General features: G+C 48.1%; 1 long non-coding RNA gene across 1 annotated transcript; it reads right to left on the bottom strand.

The window, feature by feature from the left end:
* Positions 1–1,825: 1,825 nt before the first annotated feature.
* On the bottom strand, positions 1,826–7,605 carry LOC132658378 (uncharacterized). Its single transcript, XR_009597951.1, has 2 exons — positions 6,459–7,605; positions 1,826–6,247 (listed from the first exon to the last, which is right to left on the bottom strand). It is a non-coding gene; the product is annotated as an uncharacterized LOC132658378 (long non-coding RNA).
* Positions 7,606–10,927: the final 3,322 nt, after the last annotated feature.

Raw genomic sequence — 10,927 nt, 5'->3', positions numbered from 1 at the left:
CAGTTATGATATGGTCACCCAAGGGAGGGCTTCCCTGGTGGCTTAGACAGTAAAGAATCTGCCTGCAAGGCAGGAGACCTGGGTTCGATCCCTTGGTCAGGAAGATCCCCTGGAGAAAGAAATGGCAAACCACTCTAGTATTCTTGTCTGGAGAATTCCATGGACAGAGGAGCCAAGAGGGCTACAGTCCATGGGATCCCAGAGTCGGGCACAGCTAAGTGACTAACACACCCAATGGAATCCCGCCACACACCACAAGGATGAAACCCACAGACATTACATTAAGCCAAAGAAGCCACACAAAATAATGCCTGGTGTACGACTCCATCTATATGAATTCAGAAACACACAGAACTAGTTCATGGCGTTAGGAGCCAGAAGGGTGTGTGGTTTGGAGGAGGGCACTAACTTTGAGGGGACTTTATGGGGTTGAGGTATTAGAAACATTCTCTCTCTCTTGATCTGGTGGTAACTGCAGAGGTCTGCATGAATATGAAAACTCACAAAATCCACTTAAAGAGAAGTGCACTTTACAGTATGTGCAATGGAGGCATAATAATGTATTTAGGGATGTGTAATACCTCAACAACAGCAAAATTTATCCCTAAAATTAAAAAACAAAATACACGTTTGGGCTTCCCTAGTGGCTCAGTGATAAAGAATCTTCCTGCCAATTCAGGAGACATAGGTTTGATCCATGATCTGGGCAGATTCCACATGCCAGGAGGCAGTTCAGCCCACGCACCACAACTGCTGAGCCTGTGATCTAGAGCCTGCGAGACATAACTGTTGCTCCCTCACACCCTATAGCCTATGCCTCAACAACAAGAGAAGGCACAGCAATGAGAAGCCCACACTCCGCAGCTAGAGAGTAGCCCCCACTCGCCTCAACTAGAGAAAAGCCTTCACAGCAATGAAGACCCAAATTAAATTAAAATTAAATAAATAAATTAACAAATTTTCTAAAAAAAAGTTGAGGTAAATTTTTCTTTTACCATTTTGCATATTGGTTTGCTTTCTATGAAGCAACGATTCTTTGTGGTACTTGTGGTTCACTGGCACGAGGACTCAGCTCCTGAAATAGTCCTTTAATCACAAACATCTAAGTTGCCTTTTTGGAAATTGGCTTTTAGCTCGCTTGGACTGTGCACAGGCAACGGACTCTACAGTTTCAACCCACTGGAATGCGCTGACATTTCTACGGAATCAATTTTGGTGTATGTGACACACGTATTGAAAAGAAAGTGTATTCTGGGGCTTCCCTGGTCCAGTGGCTAAGAATCCTCCTCGAAACGCAGAGGACACAGGTTCGATCCCTAGTCGGGGAACTAAGATCCCCAATGCAGTAGAACTAAGCCCACGCTCCTCAACTACTGAGCCAGCTCGCCATAACTAGAGAGTCCATGTGCTGCAAGGAAAGATCCTCCATGCCACAATTAAGAGCCAATGCAGCCAAAGAAATAACAAAAGCGTATTCTGTGGTTGTTTGGCTTTTCCATATTATTCTGAAGTTTTTCTCTGCCCGATCTATCAGTTACTAAGAGAAGCATGTTAAAATACCTGAATACAGACTGAAAGAAAATATCAATGAAACAAGAATGGCAAACACACACACACATGCGATGACTTCAGCTTTGTGTATGTCCCATTGCAATTTCGTCATGTTTTGCTTTATAAAGTTTGAGGCCATGATATTAGATACATAGAAACAGGATTTTTTTACTTCTGGATACACATTGAGGCTTTTCTCATTAACAAAATCCCCTCTATATATTTGTTGAAGTTTTTCATTCACGACGTATTGACTTTTGGCTTCCAAGCGCTGTTTTCTTGTTATTGGTGCGGCTACACTTTCTTTCAGGTGGTACTTGGACAGCATGCCTTTTTCATCCTTTCACTTTCAACCCCTCTGTATCCTACACTTGAAATGTGTTCTTATACATAGAATATAATTTAATGTTCTTTTGACATCCTGACATCCTGTGTCTTTTAATTAGAACCTTTATATCTATTTACTATTTTTGAGGTAAACTTTTCCTTTTGAGATAACATCTTGCAAAACTGGAGTGCTACCATCACACCCAGGATGTTAACATTGATACAATCTAACCATCTTGTGCAGATTGCCCTGGTTTCAGCTGGACTCCTTTGTGAGTGTGTGTGTCTAGTTCTATGCAATTTTATCACCTGTGAATGTTCACGCATCCACCACCACAGTCAGGACCCTGAACAGTTCCTCACCACACAATCTCTTACATCATCTTTGATAACCACACCAACCCCCACGCCCCCAGCCCCGCCCCAACACCACAACACTTCCAATCCCCTTGCCTGTCCTTAATCTCTGGCAACCACAATCTGTCCTCCATTTCTATAATTTAGTCATGACAAGAATGTTATATAAATGGAATCAAACAGTATGTAAGCTTTTGGGATCAGCTTTTTTCCCCCCACTCAGCACACTTCTCTGGATTCCGGTTGCCCTGTGTATCAGTAGTTCATTCCTCTTTTTGAAAATCAATTAATTAATTAATTTGACTGCACTGGGTCTTAGTTGCCCCACCTGTGATCTTCGGTCTTTTAGTTTCGGCATGAGGAGTCTCTCTTTTTATTTTTCTTAGTTGCAGCTTGTGGGATCTAGCTCCCCGTCCAGGGATCGAAACCCACCCCCGACTCCTGCATGGGGAGTGTGGAGTCTTAGCCCCTGCACCACTACGGATGTCTCAGTTCATTCCTTTTATTCCTGAGTCGTATTCCTTGGTTTGTTTAACCACTCACCCACTGAAGGATATCTGTGTTAGTCTGGAGGCTTCCCAGGTGGCTCAGTGGTTAAGAATCCTCCTCACAACGCAGAGGACACAGGTTTGATCCCTGGGTCAGGAAGATCCCCAGGAGAAAAAAATGGCCACCCCCTCTAGTAGTCTTGCTGGCAGAATCCCATGGACAGAGAAGCCTGGCGGGCTTACAGTTCATAGAGCTGCAAAAAGTCAGATACAACTGAAGCAATTTAGCACCTACACGCACATGCTTAAGCACACCTACCATAAATTGTGAAAATGAAAGTTGCTCAGTCGTGTCTGACTCTTTGTGACCCTTTGGATTATACAGTCCATGGAATTCTCCAGGCCAGAATACTGGAGTGGGTAGCCATTCCCTTCTCCAAGGGATCCTCCCAACCCAGGGATTGAACCCAGTCTCCCACACTGCAGGCGGATTCTTTACCGTCTGAGCCACCAGGGAAAAGTGGGAAAATGAAAGAATGCCATCTGCAGCAACAGGGATGGACCTGGAGAGTATCACACTAAGTGACCCAGTCAGACAGAGACAGACAGACATCATGCGATACTGTTTATATGTGGGATCTAAAAAAAATGATACAAATGAACTTACTTATAAAGCAGAAACAGACTTACAAACATAGAAAACAAATTTGTGGTTACCAAAGGGGAAAACGGAGAAGGCAATGGCATCCCACTCCAGCACTCTTGCCTGGAAAATCCCATGGACGGAGGAGCCTGGTGGGCTGCAGTCCATGGGGTCGATAGGAGTCGGACACGACTGAGCGACTTCACTTTCACTTTTTACTTTCATGCATTAGAGAAGGAAATGGCAACCCACTCCAGTGTCCTTGCTTGGAGCATCCCAGGGACAGGGGAGCCTGGTGGGCTGCCGTCTCTGGGGTCGCACAGAGCTGGACACGACTGAAGCGACTTAGCAGCAAAGGGGAAAGGGGTGGGAGAAGTAAATTAGGAGCTTGGGACTGGCAGATACAAATTACTATGTATAAAATAGACTCCATGTGGCTCAGGGCAACTCTGAGCTTGCGCTCTAGAGCCCATGCCTTGAGCAAGAGAAGCCATCTCAGTGAGAAGTGTGCACCACAAGTAGAGGGCAGTCCTCATGTAGCAATGAAGACCCCCCTCAAATTTTTTTTTTTAATAAAGAAAACCTTTAGCTCAATGCCTGGCCCATAATAAATGTTTGATAAATGGCTGAACACAATTTTTGTAAGAAGCCAGTTCTGCAGATATTTTCATCACCCTTACCTTCAGGGCTATCTCAACATCTTGGGAAGGTGGCATCTCTTCTTTCACCATACGTTTTGCGCAAATATGCAACTGAGCAAGAGGGGAAAGAAAGCAACTGGTAATATGTTGACCTCTAGCCAAACCTGAAGTTCGACAGTTTCAGCCAAGGCAACATTTGAGCACTTGCGTCTAGAATAAAATAAAGAAATATTACTACTTTGAGATTTCCTCTCCAAGTGAAGTTTTTTAAATCAAGTTTTCTATTATTCAATTTTTAAAATCAACATGTTATTCAAGAATAAAAGCCATCATGTTCATGTATGGCAGACTCCAATACAATAACGTAAAGCAATTATCCTTCAATTAAAAATAAATAAAAATTTTTTAAAAAGAATAAAAACCAAATGGATTGTTCTAATCACAACAGATAGAAAATTGATCTTTTCAGAGACAGCCCTCAATAGGTGAGTCTTTTTTTTTATTTTAAATTTAATTATATTATTTTTAAATGGTTATTTTTTATCTATTTGACTGCTCCAGGTCTCAGCTGCAGAGTGTGGGATCTAGTTGCCTAACCAGGGATCGAACCTGGGCTCCTGCATTGGGAGTGTGGAGTCTTAGCCATTTGACCACGAGGGAAGTATCCTATTCTTCTGTTTAAATAGTGTATTAGTCAGCGTTCTATCCAGAAACAGAAGCAGTAGGGGAGACACAGATAAAATTTTTAATGATTGCTTTGCTTATTTTTGGCTGCACTGGGTCTTTGCTGCATGGGCTTTCTCTAGTTGCGGTGAGCGGGGGCTGCTGTTCATTGCAGGGCAACGGCTTCTTGTTACAGTGGCTTCTCTTGCTGTGCAGCACAGGCTCAAGGTGTGTGGCTCAGTAGTTGCAATACATGGGCTCAGTTGCCCCACATCATGTGGGATCTTCCCTGACCAGGGATTGAACCTGTGTCCCCTGCATTGACAGGCAGATTCTTAACCACTGGAGCACCTGGAAAGTCCAGAGCTGTTTTAGATGTATTGCCTTGTTTGGGTATGGCGATCAAGATCACAGAGCAAATGAGGGGAAGGGATGGGACCTGAAGTCAAGCTCATTAGCTGCTCTTCAATGTGAATGACCTGCATGGAAAAACTAATTGTTGGAATATGCACTGGGGTGTTGGGCTGTGCTGGGTTTGCAGTCAGGAACTGAGATCATTAAAGGAAAGATTCCTGTTTGAAGAATGCACCTTTATCCCGAGCACTAACCAGCACTTGTGCCCATTGGTGTCAGAGAAGACACCAAACCTCAACCAAAGGCACTAGAAAAGTTCCTCTCTGGAAAGTGGCTCATGAAACCTCAGGGCACCTGCCTTGCTTCGTGAACCTGGAAAGTTGCTCCATGTCCATCCCATGCTGGGACCAGATGCTGCTGGCCTGGTTCCAACCCTGTATTAGTTATCTACTGCTGTCTACCAAATGACCCCAAAGTTTATTCACTTAAAATAATAAACATTTATTATCTCCTTCTCTGGCTCAGAAATTTGGGAGTGGCTTGACTTAGAGTCACTGTTTTAAATATAGGCTTTATTATTATTTAGGTCTGGCAAGGCCAACAGATCAAGAGGCATCTGCCATCGAAGAAATAGTTTCTCACAGATCCCAAGAGAACAGGGCATGCCATTCTGGGGTAGGGGTGGGGGGCGTCCACCTGAGGATGCACCAGGGGTGGTCAGGAGGCAGAGGGAGATGGGAGACTTCGGGCAGAGCCTCTACTGTGGTTTCCGTGCAAAGAAACACACAAGGCAGGGTAAGCAGGCCAAGGATTGGTGAGTTTGTATCATTGCAGTGGGCTCTGGAGCATAGGGGCCATCTCTGGTTGTCTGGTACCTGGCCCTGGGATGACTATGGCAGGTGTAAGGCCAGGGTATAAGAGCCCATTGAGGGAGGTGGGACATGGGCTCTGAATTGGTTGGTTTGCATCTGAAAGGCACACCGTCAGGCCAGTTGTTAACCATCCCCTTTGTTGTTGTTCAGTCACCAAGTGGTGGACTGCAGTACACCGGGCTCCTCTGTCCTCCACTGTCATCCAGAGTTTAGTCAAATTCACGTCCACTGAGTCAGTGATACTATCTAACCATCTCACCCTCTGCTGTCCTCTTCTTTTGCCTTCAATCTTTCCCAGCATCAGGGTCTTTTCCAATGAGAATTCGTTTACCCTGCAGGGTCAGTCAGGCCCTAGGAGTTAGAGCATCAGAATACAGAAAATCAGACTCCCTGGTGGTCCAGTGGCTAACACGCCACACTCCCAATGCAAGGGGCCACGGTTTGATCCCTGGTCAGGGACCTGGATCCCAAATGTTGCATCTAAGATGCAGCAAAGCCAAAAAAAAAACAAAAAACAAAAAAAAAAAACCCAACCAACCCAGAAACTAAAACATGTAGTTACCACAGTCTCTCAGAGGCTTCAGTCAGCATTGCGGCTGCAGCCATCCGAAGGCTCGAGTGGGGCTGGAGGAGGCCCTCCAGACGGTCTGCTCAGGTGGGTGGTGACTTCGTGCTGCCTTGGCAGGAAGCCTCCGCTCCTTATCACCTGAACCTCTCCCCAGGGCTGCTTGAGTGTCTTCCTGGTTGGCTGGCCACTGAGAGAGGGAGCCAGGAGCAAGCCAGAAAGTTTCCATGACCTAGTCCCGGACGATCTGCACCATCTCTCCCACACCTGTGAGCTGGAAACAAGTCACTAAGTCCAGCCACACGCAAGGGGTAGGAGACTGGTTCCAAATTCTGACGGGGAAAATGGGTCTGTGGACATATTTGAAAACTGTCACAGTCTCTTTCAGCTGAAATCACAGAAGCTCAGCTCCAAAAAGGAAGCATGTATGAGGTCACATGAACAAATCAGAGGAAGGACATGGCCACTGGGAGACTGGAATCGTGGCTGAAAAACTCTCTCTCTCTCTCTCTCTCTCTCTCTCTCTCACACACACACACACACACACACACACACACACGGGCTCAACTCTCTCAGCTATAACCAACCCCACAGTCTGCTCTGAAGTCACACCCTCACCGACTCTTTTTGTTCAGGGGCTGTACTGGATCTTCACTGTGGTGGGCAGGCTCAGAAGGTGTGGTGTACAGGCTTAGTTGCCCAGTGGCATGTGGAATCTTAGTTCCCTGATCAGGGATTGAACCCGTTTTGCCTGCATTGGAAGGCAGATTCTTAACCCCTGGACCACCAGGGAAGTCCCCTCACAGACTTTTGTGAAGAAAAGAAAGCTCTGGTTGCAGAGGAAGCTCCTGGTGCCTGGCCAGCACTGCCCGGCCTGGGTCGGGGGAGGACTCTGATGCGCCCAGCTCCCTGCCAGGGCTCAGCCCTTGGACCACACTGTGCCCGGGGCTAGGGCTTGGGTTTGGGTCACACGTGTCTGGAGGGCAGAGCCTGGTACCAGCAGGAGACGATGAGGGCTGGCAGAGTCAGAGGAAGAGAAGCCCACAGACATTACCAGGTTAGAGCTGAGCGACTAAGCCAGCTGTGTGTCTCAGTCTCCCGGAGCCTGATTTATGAGCCCAATTCCCAGTTGCCTTATTTTTGGTATAAGAGGAAAAAGCCACTGCTTCAAACTCTCAAAATGGTAACTTTCCACTCTCATTGTTGTTTACTCACTAGGTCATGTCTGACTCTTTGCGATCCCACGGACTGTAGCCCATCAGGCTCCTCTGTCCACGGGATTTTCCAGGCAAGAATACTGGAGCGGGTTCCTATTTCCTCCTCCAGGGGATTTTCCTGACCCAAGGATGGAACCCATGACTCCTGCATTGGCAGGTGGGTTCTTGACCACTGAGCCACCAACTTTCCCCAGATGTGGTCTGATCAGTAGGTCTAGCTGGAGACTTAAACCTACTGAGCCCAAATCTTTGAGAAACCACCATCTTCTCAAGGTTGACACACTTTTGAGCCAGAACCCAGCTGGGGATCAGCCAATGGGTGAACTAAAAGCCTTCGTTTATTTTCTCCCCTAGATGCTTCTCTTAAGATCAAGGCTCAGGCAAGTAAGTTGGAGGGATAGTAAACAGAGCTCGCAGGATCCTGGGCTATTTTCCTGACTTTGTGGAAAATCCCATCTGGAGATGTATAGGCTCCCCACCCCCACCCCAGTGGAAAGTCTTCCAAGAGGAAGATTTGGAGTTCAAGTTTTGCTGCCAAAAGCACTTCCTGGACAAACAGTTCTTGGGGGTAAACGTCTCCATAGGGTCATGAGAGGATCCTCCCAGTTGTTCGTGCTCACCCTGGTTTCATTTCCACATGTTGCAGAGTTGGTTTCCAGCCTCTCGGCCTTGAAAGCAAACTGCAAAGCAGGCCAGAGGTTGAACACGACCTATACTCTGGCTTCTAAAATTCCTGTGGCTCCCTCTTGATTGCAGTCAGGATATTTAACATTTCACTAACGTTAACATTGCAAATAACCATTCCGTTGATGGCTAGATTTGTGCAGAGCACATTTGAGAGCATTTTCTGGGGCTCTTTGGGAAAGAATGTAGGCTAGGCCATCAGTCTGCCTGGGTGCAAATGCCAGCTCTGACCTCAGTTTTCTCATCTGTAAAATGGAAGTTTTAAGACCCACCAAGTGTCTGGCACACAGAAGGTGCTTGGTAAACACTGTGGCCTTTTGTGATGCCAGAAAAGGAAACAGGCCCAGAGAGGGTATACACCTGGGGAAAGGCAGCCAGGGGTTCTAACCTCCAGGGCTGGGAAGAGTCTTCAGGTGCCTCACCAAGTGGGCTCAGGGGGAGTGGGCTGGAGGCGGGGAATGGAGCCCAAGCTAGAGGCATCCGAGACCTTGACAGAGCCGGGAGAAGGTGGTGCAGGCCAGAGGTGAGCCTGGGAAGGACTCAGCTGAAGTTCCCACAGCTTCTGGAGAGGCGGCAGAGCAGAGCCCATAGGCTGAGACCTGGACTCAAGGCCCCATAGCAGGCTGGGCTTCTACCTCTGAGGTCAGCGGTGACTCCCTGAACCCCTCACCCCCAACCTCCCTGGGCTAATACCCAGGGAGGAAGAGTATCAAGTCTCAGAGCTGCCACCAGAGGGCAAACCCTCACAGAAACTGGGATCAACCCCTTTATTCCACCTCTTCTGACCCAGCTGCAGCTGGTTGAGGACTGGGAGTGCCCACAAGGACCGGCGTTTTGAGTCCGTAATTGCTTGTCCCTCCTCCCCAGCTGGAGAGCAAATCCAATCAACAGGCTTTAAATGTTCCAGTCCCCCCCCCCATTTTTTTTTTCCCTGCAACTCTTTATTTATTTATTTTTGGTTGCACTGGGTCTTTGTTGCTGCACCCGGGCTTTCTCCAGTTGTCCGGGGTGGGGGGGGGGGTCTACTCCACTGCGGTGCACAGGCTTCTCACTGTGGTGGCTTCTCTTGTTGCAGAGCATGGGCTCTGGGTGTGTGGACATCAGTAGTTATGGCAGAGAGGCATAGCTATTCCTCAGAACGTGGAGTCTTCCTGGACCAGGGATCAATCCCATGTCCCCTTCATTCGTAGATGGATTCTTGTCCACTGTGCCACCAGGGAAGTTCCTGATTCAGCCTTTAAACTAGAACCAGTTTCACTTCCACCCCGACCCCGAAAGGCTGGAAGCCCAACCTGTTAGGGTTCCTGTCTCCATATAATTGAGGGGGGGAAGGGGTCAACAGAGTTACCAGCTCGCAGGGTACCTGGTAACTGCAGTCACCCTGGACCAGGATATAAAAAATAGTGGTTCAAGCTGAGAGAGTTGTTACAAGCACAGGTTCTGGGACCAGAGAGCCCAGGTTCGAATCCTAACTTGTGGCATGTCTTAAAGGAGGTTACAGGCTTCCCTGGTGGCTCAGATGGTAAAGAATCTGCCTGCAATGCAAGAGACCTGAGTTCACTCCCTGGTTTCAAAAGATCCTCTGGAAAAGGAAATAGCAACCCACTCCAGTATTCTTGCCTGGAGAATCCCATGGATAGAGGAGCCTGGTGGGCTAGTCCATGGGGTCGCAAAGAGCTGGACACGACTTAGTGACTAAACCACCACCACCACAGGTATTGATGTTTTCGAGTTGTGGTGCTGGAGAAGACTCTTCAGAGTACCTCAAACAGCAAGGAGATCAAACCAGTCCATCCTAAAGGAAATCAAGCCTGAATATTCACTGGAAGGATTGATGCTGAAGCTGAAACTCCAATACTCTGGCCACCTAATGAAAAGAACTGACTCACTGGAAAAGATCCTGGTGCTGGGAAAGATTGAGGGTGGAAGGAGGAGGGGACGAGAGAGGATGAGATGGTTGGATGGCATCACCGACTCAACGGACATGAGTTTGAGCAAACTGGGAGATGGTGAAGGTCAGGGAAGCCTGGAGTGCTGCAGTCCATGGGGTCGCAAAGAGTTGGACACAAATGAGCAACAACAAAGGTGAGTCAGCAGTACCTCCCTTGGGGCCGGGGGAGACGGAAATGAACTTGATCCGGTCTCTGACCTCACAGGGGGAGGGCTGGAAGGGCGACAGCTGGGCAGGCCACACCCCACAGAGTGGAGAGGCAGAAGTGCCCAGGGAACCTGGGAGAGGGCTGAGGGGTGTAACTGTGGGGGGAGGTGGGGAAAGTGGGGGAGGGTAGGTGGAGGCAGGGAAGTGGGTCATCAGCAGGACGAAGGCAGGGAGGGGCAGGAGAGGTGGGCTGTCTGGAGAGCAGAGAGCAGCTCTAAGGGTGAACCAGGTGGCTGGAAACCAGAGAATTCAGATGCAGGAAGGCCAGGCAGGCTCATCATTCTGAGGACTCTGCCTGGAGAGCAGCGAGGAGCCATGAGAGCTCTCTGTTGGGAATGCAGGCCTTCTGGAATTATCTGCCTCCACACTGTTCCAGGAGCAGCAGGAGGCCCGGGACAGGCTGAGCG

This window comes from Ovis aries, chromosome 21 (assembly GCF_016772045.2).
Source record: "Ovis aries strain OAR_USU_Benz2616 breed Rambouillet chromosome 21, ARS-UI_Ramb_v3.0, whole genome shotgun sequence".
Classification (NCBI taxonomy): Eukaryota; Metazoa; Chordata; class Mammalia; order Artiodactyla; family Bovidae; genus Ovis; species Ovis aries.
The sequence above is the reverse complement of the archived record's forward strand: the minus strand, read 5'-3'. Positions and strand labels throughout refer to the sequence as shown.